The following is a 13,654-nucleotide window of genomic DNA, read 5'->3' as shown; positions in this document are numbered from 1 at the left end:
AAATCTGTCAATTCTGCCTTCTATCTAACTTTTAAAGTAAAACAGGCCACGATTCATGCAAGGCAAATGCATGGATTACATACCTATGGACAAATTATCCATGTCTTTTCCAAAAAGGATCGTCCCAAGCCGATTTCATTTAGAATTGTCACGATGCAAAATGACAGAGAACTGCATGCTGCTGCCAAGTATGTGATGGGACTCGACTTCCTTGCTGTTCTATAGTGGTAGCCACCTGAAACTACATGCTGCATAGGATCTGTTCACACTTAATTTGCCATCTCTGTGACAAATAGCAAAACTTAGAACCACTCCTCAAAATCATCCTACATTTAAAAATTCTTCTCCTGGATCATCCTTGCCATCTTTCTGGTTTTCCACAGTTTTGCTCATGGGCGCTGTGGCTTAGTTGGTTAAAGCGCCTGTCTAGTAAACAGGAGATCCTGAGTTCAACTCTCAGCAGTGCCTTGTTCTCTTATTCTGCTCAATAATCAGCACTTTTTTTCCAAAAGGGAGATGTTCACTAGCCAATGACATTAAAGATGCTCGTCCCACATCCCTAGAATACTCCACCCGAATGGCAAAGAGTCAGCTCTGGTTTAGTTTTAACAAGTAGATGGTTGCAACGTTTTGCAAAATGTAGGATGGCATAAGGCACGATAAATTAGAGGTGCCGATTCACTATTGCCTGACTGATACGCTACATAATGCCTGTAAATATGTTTAGAGACTTCAATAGCATCCTTCTTGAACGGTGATGGTAAATTTTCTTCCTCGGGGCATTGCTTGCGCTGAGCATAGAGAATTTTCCAAAAAGAAATCATACGACGAGGATGGGATTCGAACCCATGTGTGCAGAGCACAATGGATTAGCAGTCCATCGCCTTAACCACTCGGCCACGCCGTCAACAAAAGCACCTTTACCGAACCCACATTTGGAAAACAGTCATGATGATTCTTAGGCTTCATTTTCTTTCCACATGCAACAGCGCCGTACATCAGACATTGGCTCAGCAGGTCTTGTTTTACATCCAACGTGATGACCCATGCTAATGGCATAAATACTAAACATTCAGTCCTCTCTGCTTCTCATTTATGTTGGCATTTCCCTAGCATTCCCTAAATCTGTCAATTCTGCCTTCTATCTAACTTTTAAAGTAAAACAGGCCACAATTCATGCAAGGCAAATGCATGGATTACATACCTATGGACAAATTATCCATGTCTTTTCCAAAAAGGATCGTCCCAAGCCGATTTCATTTAGAATTGTCACGATGCAAAATGACAGAGAACTGCATGCTGCTGCCAAGTATGTGATGGGACTCGACTTCCTTGCTGTTCTATAGTGGTAGCCACCTGAAACTACATGCTGCATAGGATCTGTTCACACTTAATTTGCCATCTCTGTGACAAATAGCAAAACTTAGAACCACTCCTCAAAATCATCCTACATTTAAAAATTCTTCTCCTGGATCATCCTTGCCATCTTTCTGGTTTTCCACAGTTTTGCTCATGGGCGCTGTGGCTTAGTTGGTTAAAGCGCCTGGTAAGTGAACAGGAGATCCTGAGTTCAACTCTCAGCAGTGCCTTGTTCTCTTATTCTGCTCAATAATCAGCTTTTTTTTCCAAAAGGGAGATGTTCACTAGCCAATGACATTAAAGATGCTCGTCCCACATCCCTAGAATACTCCACCCGAGTGGCAAAGAGTCAGCTCTGGTTTAGTTTTAACAAGTAGATGGTTGCAACGTTTTGCAAAATGTAGAATGGCATAAGGCACGATAAATTAGAGGTGCCAATTCACTATTGCCTGACTGATACGCTACATAATGCCTGTAAATATGTTTAGAGACTTCAATAGCATCCTTCTTGAACGGTGATGGTAAATTTTCTTCCTCGGGGCATTGCTTGCGCTGAGCATAGAGAATTTTCCAAAAAGGAATCATACGACGAGGATGGGATTCGAACCCATGCGTGCAGAGCACAATGGATTAGCAGTCCATCGCCTTAACCACTCGGCCACCCCGTCAACAAAAGTACCTTTACCGAACCCACATTTGGAAAACAGTCGTGATGATTCTTAGGCTTCATTTTCTTTCCACATGCAACAGCGCCGTACATCAGACATTGGCTCAGCGGGTCTTGTTTTACATCCAACGTGAAGACCCATGCTAATGGCATAAATACTAAACATTCAGTCCTCTCTGCTTCTCATTTATGTTGGCATTTCCCTAGCATTCCCTAAATCTGTCAATTCTGCCTTCTATCTAACTTTTAAAGTAAAACAGGCCACAATTCATGCAAGGCAAATGCATGGATTACATACCTATGGACAAATTATCCATGTCTTTTCCAAAAAGGAACGTCCCAAGCCGATTTCATTTAGAATTGTCACGATGCAAAATGACAGAGAACTGCATGCTGCTGCCAAGTATGTGATGGGACTCGACTTCCTTGCTGTTCTATAGTGGTAGCCACCTGAAACTACATGCTGCATAGGATCTGTTCACACTTAGTTTGCCATCTCTGTGACAAATAGCAAAACTTAGAACCACTCCTCAAAATCATCCTACATTTAAAAATTCTTCTCCTGGATCATCCTTGCCATCTTTCTGGTTTTCCACAGTTTTGCTCATGGGTGCTGTGGCTTAGTTGGTTAAAGCGCCTGTCTAGTAAACAGGAGATCCTGAGTTCAGCTCTCAACCTTGTTCTCTTATTCTGCTCAATAATCAGCTTTTTTTTCCAAAAGGGAGATGTTCACTAGCCAATGACATTAAAGATGCTCGTCCCACATCCCTAGAATACTCCACCCGAGTGGCAAAGAGTCAGCTCTGGTTTAGTTTTAACAAGTAGATGGTTGCAACGTTTTGCAAAATGTAGGATGGCATAAGGCACGATAAATTAGAGGTGCCGATTCACTATTGCCTGACTGATACGCTACATAATGCCTGTAAATATGTTTAGAGACTTCAATAGCATCCTTCTTGAACGGTGATGGTAAATTTTCTTCCTCGGGGCATTGCTTGCGCTGAGCATAGAGAATTTTCCAAAAAGGAATCATACGACGAGGATGGGATTCGAACCCATGCGTGCAGAGCACAATGGTTTAGCAGTCCATCGCCTTAACCACTCGGCCACCCCGTCAACAAAAGTACCTTTACCGAACCCACATTTGGAAAACAGTCGTGATGATTCTTAGGCTTCATTTTCTTTCCACATGCAACAGCGCCGTACATCAGACATTGGCTCAGCAGGTCTTGTTTTACATCCAACGTGATGACCCATGCTAATGGCATAAATACTAAACATTCAGTCCTCTCTGCTTCTCATTTATGTTGGCATTTCCCTAGCATTCCCTAAATCTGTCAATTCTGCCTTCTATCTAACTTTTAAAGTAAAACAGGCCACAATTCATGCAAGGCAAATGCATGGATTACATACCTATGGACAAATTATCCATGTCTTTTCCAAAAAGGATCGTCCCAAGCCGATTTCATTAAGAATTGTCACGATGCAAAATGACAGTGAACTGCATGCTGCTGCCAAGTATGTGATGGGACTCGACTTCCTTGCTGTTCTATAGTGGTAGCCACCTGAAACTACATGCTGCATAGGATCTGTTCACACTTAATTTGCCATCTCTGTGACAAATAGCAAAACTTAGAACCACTCCTCAAAATCATCCTACATTTAAAAATTCTTCTCCTGGATCATCCTTGCCATCTTTCTGGTTTTCCACAGTTTTGCTCATGGGCGCTGTGGCTTAGTTGGTTAAAGCGCCTGTCTAGTAAACGGGAGATCCTGAGTTCAACTCTCAGCAGTGCCTTGTTCTCTTATTCTGCTCAATAATCAGCTCTTTTTTCCAAAAGGGAGATGTTCACTAGCCAATGACATTAAAGATGCTCGTCCCACATCCCTAGAATACTCCACCCGAGTGGCAAAGAGTCAGCTCTGGTTTAGTTTTAACAAGTAGATGGTTGCAACGTTTTGCAAAATGTAGGATGGCATAAGGCACGATAAATTAGAGGTGCCGATTCACTATTGCCTGACTGATACGCTACATAATGCCTGTAAATATGTTTAGAGACTTCAATAGCATCCTTCTTGAACGGTGATGGTAAATTTTCTTCCTCGGGGCATTGCTTGCGCTGAGCATAGAGAATTTTCCAAAAAGAAATCATACGACGAGGATGGGATTCGAACCCATGCGTGCAGAGCACAATGGATTAGCTGTCCATCGCCTTAACCACTCGGCCACCCCGTCAACAAAAGTACCTTTACCGAACCCACATTTGGAAAACAGTCGTGATGATTCTTAGGCTTCATTTTCTTTCCACATGCAACAGCGCCGTACATCAGACATTGGCTCAGCAGGTCTTGTTTTACATCCAACGTGATGACCCATGCTAATGGCATAAATACTAAACATTCAGTCCTCTCTGCTTCTCATTTATGTTGGCATTTCCCTAGCATTCCCTAAATCTGTCAATTCTGCCTTCTATCTAACTTTTAAAGTAAAACAGGCCACAATTCATGCAAGGCAAATGCATGGATTACATACCTATGGACAAATTATCCATGTCTTTTCCAAAAAGGATCGTCCCAAGCCGATTTCATTAAGAATTGTCACGATGCAAAATGACAGTGAACTGCATGCTGCTGCCAAGTATGTGATGGGACTCGACTTCCTTGCTGTTCTATAGTGGTAGCCACCTGAAACTACATGCTGCATAGGATCTGTTCACACTTAATTTGCCATCTCTGTGACAAATAGCAAAACTTAGAACCACTCCTCAAAATCATCCTACATTTAAAAATTCTTCTCCTGGATCATCCTTGCCATCTTTCTGGTTTTCCACAGTTTTGCTCATGGGCGCTGTGGCTTAGTTGGTTAAAGCGCCTGTCTAGTAAACAGGAGATCCTGAGTTCAACTCTCAGCAGTGCCTTGTTCTCTTATTCTGCTCAATAATCAGCACTTTTTTTCCAAAAGGGAGATGTTCACTAGCCAATGACATTAAAGATGCTCGTCCCACATCCCTAGAATACTCCACCCGAATGGCAAAGAGTCAGCTCTGGTTTAGTTTTAACAAGTAGATGGTTGCAACGTTTTGCAAAATGTAGGATGGCATAAGGCACGATAAATTAGAGGTGCCGATTCACTATTGCCTGACTGATACGCTACATAATGCCTGTAAATATGTTTAGAGACTTCAATAGCATCCTTCTTGAACGGTGATGGTAAATTTTCTTCCTCGGGGCATTGCTTGCGCTGAGCATAGAGAATTTTCCAAAAAGAAATCATACGACGAGGATGGGATTCGAACCCATGTGTGCAGAGCACAATGGATTAGCAGTCCATCGCCTTAACCACTCGGCCACGCCGTCAACAAAAGCACCTTTACCGAACCCACATTTGGAAAACAGTCATGATGATTCTTAGGCTTCATTTTCTTTCCACATGCAACAGCGCCGTACATCAGACATTGGCTCAGCAGGTCTTGTTTTACATCCAACGTGATGACCCATGCTAATGGCATAAATACTAAACATTCAGTCCTCTCTGCTTCTCATTTATGTTGGCATTTCCCTAGCATTCCCTAAATCTGTCAATTCTGCCTTCTATCTAACTTTTAAAGTAAAACAGGCCACAATTCATGCAAGGCAAATGCATGGATTACATACCTATGGACAAATTATCCATGTCTTTTCCAAAAAGGATCGTTCCAAGCCGATTTCATTTAGTATTGTCACGATGCAAAATGACAGAGAACTGCATGCTGCTGCCAAGTATGTGATGGGACTCGACTTCCTTGCTGTTCTATAGTGGTAGCCACCTGAAACTACATGCTGCATAGGATCTGTTCACACTTAATTTGCCATCTCTGTGACAAATAGCAAAACTTAGAACCACTCCTCAAAATCATCCTACATTTAAAAATTCTTCTCCTGGATCATCCTTGCCATCTTTCTGGTTTTCCACAGTTTTGCTCATGGGCGCTGTGGCTTAGTTGGTTAAAGCGCCTGGTAAGTGAACAGGAGATCCTGAGTTCAACTCTCAGCAGTGCCTTGTTCTCTTATTCTGCTCAATAATCAGCTTTTTTTCCCAAAAGGGAGATGTTCACTAGCCAATGACATTAAAGATGCTCGTCCCACATCCCTAGAATACTCCACCCGAGTGGCAAAGAGTCAGCTCTGGTTTAGTTTTAACAAGTAGATGGTTGCAACGTTTTGCAAAATGTAGGATGGCATAAGGCACGATAAATTAGAGGTGCCGATTCACTATTGCCTGACTGATACGCTACATAATGCCTGTAAATATGTTTAGAGACTTCAATAGCATCCTTCTTGAACGGTGATGGTAAATTTTCTTCCTCGGGGCATTGCTTGCGCTGAGCATAGAGAATTTTCCAAAAAGAAATCATACGACGAGGATGGGATTCGAACCCATACGTGCAGAGCACAATGGATTAGCTGTCCATCGCCTTAACCACTCGGCCACCCCGTCAACAAAAGTACCTTTACCGAACCCACATTTGGAAAACAGTCGTGATGATTCTTAGGCTTCATTTTCTTTCCACATGCAACAGCGCCGTACATCAGACATTGGCTCAGCAGGTCTTGTTTTACATCCAACGTGATGACCCATGCTAATGGCATAAATACTAAACATTCAGTCCTCTCTGCTTCTCATTTATGTTGGCATTTCCCTAGCATTCCCTAAATCTGTCAATTCTGCCTTCTATCTAACTTTTAAAGTAAAACAGGCCACGATTCATGCAAGGCAAATGCATGGATTACATACCTATGGACAAATTATCCATGTCTTTTCCAAAAAGGATCGTCCCAAGCCGATTTCATTTAGAATTGTCACGATGCAAAATGACAGAGAACTGCATGCTGCTGCCAAGTATGTGATGGGACTCGACTTCCTTGCTGTTCTATAGTGGTAGCCACCTGAAACTACATGCTGCATAGGATCTGTTCACACTTAATTTGCCATCTCTGTGACAAATAGCAAAACTTAGAACCACTCCTCAAAATCATCCTACATTTAAAAATTCTTCTCCTGGATCATCCTTGCCATCTTTCTGGTTTTCCACAGTTTTGCTCATGGGCGCTGTGGCTTAGTTGGTTAAAGCGCCTGTCTAGTAAACAGGAGATCCTGAGTTCAACTCTCAGCAGTGCCTTGTTCTCTTATTCTGCTCAATAATCAGCACTTTTTTTCCAAAAGGGAGATGTTCACTAGCCAATGACATTAAAGATGCTCGTCCCACATCCCTAGAATACTCCACCCGAATGGCAAAGAGTCAGCTCTGGTTTAGTTTTAACAAGTAGATGGTTGCAACGTTTTGCAAAATGTAGGATGGCATAAGGCACGATAAATTAGAGGTGCCGATTCACTATTGCCTGACTGATACGCTACATAATGCCTGTAAATATGTTTAGAGACTTCAATAGCATCCTTCTTGAACGGTGATGGTAAATTTTCTTCCTCGGGGCATTGCTTGCGCTGAGCATAGAGAATTTTCCAAAAAGAAATCATACGACGAGGATGGGATTCGAACCCATGTGTGCAGAGCACAATGGATTAGCAGTCCATCGCCTTAACCACTCGGCCACGCCGTCAACAAAAGCACCTTTACCGAACCCACATTTGGAAAACAGTCATGATGATTCTTAGGCTTCATTTTCTTTCCACATGCAACAGCGCCGTACATCAGACATTGGCTCAGCAGGTCTTGTTTTACATCCAACGTGATGACCCATGCTAATGGCATAAATACTAAACATTCAGTCCTCTCTGCTTCTCATTTATGTTGGCATTTCCCTAGCATTCCCTAAATCTGTCAATTCTGCCTTCTATCTAACTTTTAAAGTAAAACAGGCCACAATTCATGCAAGGCAAATGCATGGATTACATACCTATGGACAAATTATCCATGTCTTTTCCAAAAAGGATCGTCCCAAGCCGATTTCATTTAGAATTGTCACGATGCAAAATGACAGAGAACTGCATGCTGCTGCCAAGTATGTGATGGGACTCGACTTCCTTGCTGTTCTATAGTGGTAGCCACCTGAAACTACATGCTGCATAGGATCTGTTCACACTTAATTTGCCATCTCTGTGACAAATAGCAAAACTTAGAACCACTCCTCAAAATCATCCTACATTTAAAAATTCTTCTCCTGGATCATCCTTGCCATCTTTCTGGTTTTCCACAGTTTTGCTCATGGGCGCTGTGGCTTAGTTGGTTAAAGCGCCTGGTAAGTGAACAGGAGATCCTGAGTTCAACTCTCAGCAGTGCCTTGTTCTCTTATTCTGCTCAATAATCAGCTTTTTTTTCCAAAAGGGAGATGTTCACTAGCCAATGACATTAAAGATGCTCGTCCCACATCCCTAGAATACTCCACCCGAGTGGCAAAGAGTCAGCTCTGGTTTAGTTTTAACAAGTAGATGGTTGCAACGTTTTGCAAAATGTAGAATGGCATAAGGCACGATAAATTAGAGGTGCCAATTCACTATTGCCTGACTGATACGCTACATAATGCCTGTAAATATGTTTAGAGACTTCAATAGCATCCTTCTTGAACGGTGATGGTAAATTTTCTTCCTCGGGGCATTGCTTGCGCTGAGCATAGAGAATTTTCCAAAAAGGAATCATACGACGAGGATGGGATTCGAACCCATGCGTGCAGAGCACAATGGATTAGCAGTCCATCGCCTTAACCACTCGGCCACCCCGTCAACAAAAGTACCTTTACCGAACCCACATTTGGAAAACAGTCGTGATGATTCTTAGGCTTCATTTTCTTTCCACATGCAACAGCGCCGTACATCAGACATTGGCTCAGCGGGTCTTGTTTTACATCCAACGTGAAGACCCATGCTAATGGCATAAATACTAAACATTCAGTCCTCTCTGCTTCTCATTTATGTTGGCATTTCCCTAGCATTCCCTAAATCTGTCAATTCTGCCTTCTATCTAACTTTTAAAGTAAAACAGGCCACAATTCATGCAAGGCAAATGCATGGATTACATACCTATGGACAAATTATCCATGTCTTTTCCAAAAAGGAACGTCCCAAGCCGATTTCATTTAGAATTGTCACGATGCAAAATGACAGAGAACTGCATGCTGCTGCCAAGTATGTGATGGGACTCGACTTCCTTGCTGTTCTATAGTGGTAGCCACCTGAAACTACATGCTGCATAGGATCTGTTCACACTTAGTTTGCCATCTCTGTGACAAATAGCAAAACTTAGAACCACTCCTCAAAATCATCCTACATTTAAAAATTCTTCTCCTGGATCATCCTTGCCATCTTTCTGGTTTTCCACAGTTTTGCTCATGGGTGCTGTGGCTTAGTTGGTTAAAGCGCCTGTCTAGTAAACAGGAGATCCTGAGTTCAGCTCTCAACCTTGTTCTCTTATTCTGCTCAATAATCAGCTTTTTTTTCCAAAAGGGAGATGTTCACTAGCCAATGACATTAAAGATGCTCGTCCCACATCCCTAGAATACTCCACCCGAGTGGCAAAGAGTCAGCTCTGGTTTAGTTTTAACAAGTAGATGGTTGCAACGTTTTGCAAAATGTAGGATGGCATAAGGCACGATAAATTAGAGGTGCCGATTCACTATTGCCTGACTGATACGCTACATAATGCCTGTAAATATGTTTAGAGACTTCAATAGCATCCTTCTTGAACGGTGATGGTAAATTTTCTTCCTCGGGGCATTGCTTGCGCTGAGCATAGAGAATTTTCCAAAAAGGAATCATACGACGAGGATGGGATTCGAACCCATGCGTGCAGAGCACAATGGTTTAGCAGTCCATCGCCTTAACCACTCGGCCACCCCGTCAACAAAAGTACCTTTACCGAACCCACATTTGGAAAACAGTCGTGATGATTCTTAGGCTTCATTTTCTTTCCACATGCAACAGCGCCGTACATCAGACATTGGCTCAGCAGGTCTTGTTTTACATCCAACGTGATGACCCATGCTAATGGCATAAATACTAAACATTCAGTCCTCTCTGCTTCTCATTTATGTTGGCATTTCCCTAGCATTCCCTAAATCTGTCAATTCTGCCTTCTATCTAACTTTTAAAGTAAAACAGGCCACAATTCATGCAAGGCAAATGCATGGATTACATACCTATGGACAAATTATCCATGTCTTTTCCAAAAAGGATCGTCCCAAGCCGATTTCATTAAGAATTGTCACGATGCAAAATGACAGTGAACTGCATGCTGCTGCCAAGTATGTGATGGGACTCGACTTCCTTGCTGTTCTATAGTGGTAGCCACCTGAAACTACATGCTGCATAGGATCTGTTCACACTTAATTTGCCATCTCTGTGACAAATAGCAAAACTTAGAACCACTCCTCAAAATCATCCTACATTTAAAAATTCTTCTCCTGGATCATCCTTGCCATCTTTCTGGTTTTCCACAGTTTTGCTCATGGGCGCTGTGGCTTAGTTGGTTAAAGCGCCTGTCTAGTAAACGGGAGATCCTGAGTTCAACTCTCAGCAGTGCCTTGTTCTCTTATTCTGCTCAATAATCAGCTCTTTTTTCCAAAAGGGAGATGTTCACTAGCCAATGACATTAAAGATGCTCGTCCCACATCCCTAGAATACTCCACCCGAGTGGCAAAGAGTCAGCTCTGGTTTAGTTTTAACAAGTAGATGGTTGCAACGTTTTGCAAAATGTAGGATGGCATAAGGCACGATAAATTAGAGGTGCCGATTCACTATTGCCTGACTGATACGCTACATAATGCCTGTAAATATGTTTAGAGACTTCAATAGCATCCTTCTTGAACGGTGATGGTAAATTTTCTTCCTCGGGGCATTGCTTGCGCTGAGCATAGAGAATTTTCCAAAAAGAAATCATACGACGAGGATGGGATTCGAACCCATGCGTGCAGAGCACAATGGATTAGCTGTCCATCGCCTTAACCACTCGGCCACCCCGTCAACAAAAGTACCTTTACCGAACCCACATTTGGAAAACAGTCGTGATGATTCTTAGGCTTCATTTTCTTTCCACATGCAACAGCGCCGTACATCAGACATTGGCTCAGCAGGTCTTGTTTTACATCCAACGTGATGACCCATGCTAATGGCATAAATACTAAACATTCAGTCCTCTCTGCTTCTCATTTATGTTGGCATTTCCCTAGCATTCCCTAAATCTGTCAATTCTGCCTTCTATCTAACTTTTAAAGTAAAACAGGCCACAATTCATGCAAGGCAAATGCATGGATTACATACCTATGGACAAATTATCCATGTCTTTTCCAAAAAGGATCGTCCCAAGCCGATTTCATTTAGAATCGTCACGATGCAAAATGACAGAGAACTGCATGCTGCTGCCAAGTATGTGATGGGACTCGACTTCCTTGCTGTTCTATAGTGGTAGCCACCTGAAACTACATGCTGCATAGGATCTGTTCACACTTAATTTGCCATCTCTGTGACAAATAGCAAAACTTAGAACCACTCCTCAAAATCATCCTACATTTAAAAATTCTTCTCCTGGATCATCCTTGCCATCTTTCTGGTTTTCCACAGTTTTGCTCATGGGTGCTGTGGCTTAGTTGGTTAAAGCGCCTGTCTAGTAAACAGGAGATCCTGAGTTCAACTCTCAGCAGTGCCTTGTTCTCTTATTCTGCTCAATAATCAGCATTTTTTTCCAAAAGGGAGATGTTCACTAGCCAATGACATTAAAGATGCTCGTCCCACATCCCTAGAATACTCCACCCGAGTGGCAAAGAGTCAGCTCTGGTTTAGTTTTAACAAGTAGATGGTTGCAACGTTTTGCAAAATGTAGGATGGCATAAGGCACGATAAATTAGAGGTGCCGATTCACTATTGCCTGACTGATACGCTACATAATGCCTGTAAATATGTTTAGAGACTTCAATAGCATCCTTCTTGAACGGTGATGGTAAATTTTCTTCCTCGGGGCATTGCTTGCGCTGAGCATAGAGAATTTTCCAAAAAGAAATCATACGACGAGGATGGGATTCGAACCCATGTGTGCAGAGCACAATGGATTAGCAGTCCATCGCCTTAACCACTCGGCCACGCCGTCAACAAAAGTACCTTTACCGAACCCACATTTGGAAAACAGTCATGATGATTCTTAGGCTTCATTTTCTTTCCACATGCAACAGCGCCGTACATCAGACATTGGCTCAGCAGGTCTTGTTTTACATCCAACGTGATGACCCATGCTAATGGCATAAATACTAAACATTCAGTCCTCTCTGCTTCTCATTTATGTTGGCATTTCCCTAGCATTCCCTAAATCTGTCAATTCTGCCTTCTATCTAACTTTTAAAGTAAAACAGGCCACAATTCATGCAAGGCAAATGCATGGATTACATACCTATGGACAAATTATCCATGTCTTTTCCAAAAAGGATCGTCCCAAGCCGATTTCATTTAGAATTGTCACGATGCAAAATGACAGAGAACTGCATGCTGCTGCCAAGTATGTGATGGGACTCGACTTCCTTGCTGTTCTATAGTGGTAGCCACCTGAAACTACATGCTGCATAGGATCTGTTCACACTTAATTTGCCATCTCTGTGACAAATAGCAAAACTTAGAACCACTCCTCAAAATCATCCTACATTTAAAAATTCTTCTCCTGGATCATCCTTGCCATCTTTCTGGTTTTCCACAGTTTTGCTCATGGGCGCTGTGGCTTAGTTGGTTAAAGCGCCTGGTAAGTGAACAGGAGATCCTGAGTTCAACTCTCAGCAGTGCCTTGTTCTCTTATTCTGCTCAATAATCAGCTTTTTTTTCCAAAAGGGAGATGTTCACTAGCCAATGGCATTAAAGATGCTCGTCCCACATCCCTAGAATACTCCACCCGAGTGGCAAAGAGTCAGCTCTGGTTTAGTTTTAACAAGTAGATGGTTGCAACGTTTTGCAAAATGTAGGATGGCATAAGGCACGATAAATTAGAGGTGCCGATTCACTATTGCCTGACTGATACGCTACATAATGCCTGTAAATATGTTTAGAGAGTTCAATAGCATCCTTCTTGAACGGTGATGGTAAATTTTCTTCCTCGGGGCATTGCTTGCGCTGAGCATAGAGAATTTTCCAAAAAGAAATCATACGACGAGGATGGGATTCGAACCCATGCGTGCAGAGCACAATGGATTAGCTGTCCATCGCCTTAACCACTCGGCCACCCCGTCAACAAAAGTACCTTTACCGAACCCACATTTGGAAAACAGTCGTGATGATTCTTAGGCTTCATTTTCTTTCCACATGCAACAGCGCCGTACATCAGACATTGGCTCAGCAGGTCTTGTTTTACATCCAACGTGATGACCCATGCTAATGGCATAAATACTAAACATTCAGTCCTCTCTGCTTCTCATTTATGTTGGCATTTCCCTAGCATTCCCTAAATCTGTCAATTCTGCCTTCTATCTAACTTTTAAAGTAAAACAGGCCACAATTCATGCAAGGCAAATGCATGGATTACATACCTATGGACAAATTATCCATGTCTTTTCCAAAAAGGATCGTCCCAAGCCGATTTCATTTAGAATTGTCACGATGCAAAATGACAGAGAACTGCATGCTGCTGCCAAGTATGTGATGGGACTCGACTTCCTTGCTGTTCT

The 13,654-nt window shown here is 42.4% G+C and overlaps 5 non-coding genes across 5 annotated transcripts; 3 read left to right on the top strand and 2 right to left on the bottom strand.

Moving 5' to 3' along the window:
• The first annotated feature begins 394 nt into the window (after positions 1–394).
• On the top strand, positions 395–468 carry TRNAT-AGU (transfer RNA threonine (anticodon AGU)). The gene has a single exon. It is a non-coding gene; the product is annotated as a tRNA-Thr (tRNA).
• Positions 469–1,945: 1,477 nt separating this feature from the next.
• TRNAS-GCU (transfer RNA serine (anticodon GCU)) lies at positions 1,946–2,027 on the bottom strand. Its single transcript has one exon. It is a non-coding gene; the product is annotated as a tRNA-Ser (tRNA).
• Positions 2,028–4,870: 2,843 nt separating this feature from the next.
• On the top strand, positions 4,871–4,944 carry TRNAT-AGU (transfer RNA threonine (anticodon AGU)). The gene has a single exon. It is a non-coding gene; the product is annotated as a tRNA-Thr (tRNA).
• Positions 4,945–7,111: 2,167 nt separating this feature from the next.
• TRNAT-AGU (transfer RNA threonine (anticodon AGU)) lies at positions 7,112–7,185 on the top strand. Its single transcript has one exon. It is a non-coding gene; the product is annotated as a tRNA-Thr (tRNA).
• Positions 7,186–8,662: 1,477 nt separating this feature from the next.
• On the bottom strand, positions 8,663–8,744 carry TRNAS-GCU (transfer RNA serine (anticodon GCU)). Its single transcript has one exon. It is a non-coding gene; the product is annotated as a tRNA-Ser (tRNA).
• Positions 8,745–13,654: the final 4,910 nt, after the last annotated feature.

The sequence above is a fragment of the Eleutherodactylus coqui genome, chromosome 11 (assembly GCF_035609145.1).
Source record: "Eleutherodactylus coqui strain aEleCoq1 chromosome 11, aEleCoq1.hap1, whole genome shotgun sequence".
NCBI lineage: Eukaryota > Metazoa > Chordata > Amphibia > Anura > Eleutherodactylidae > Eleutherodactylus > Eleutherodactylus coqui.
The sequence above is the reverse complement of the archived record's forward strand: the minus strand, read 5'-3'. Positions and strand labels throughout refer to the sequence as shown.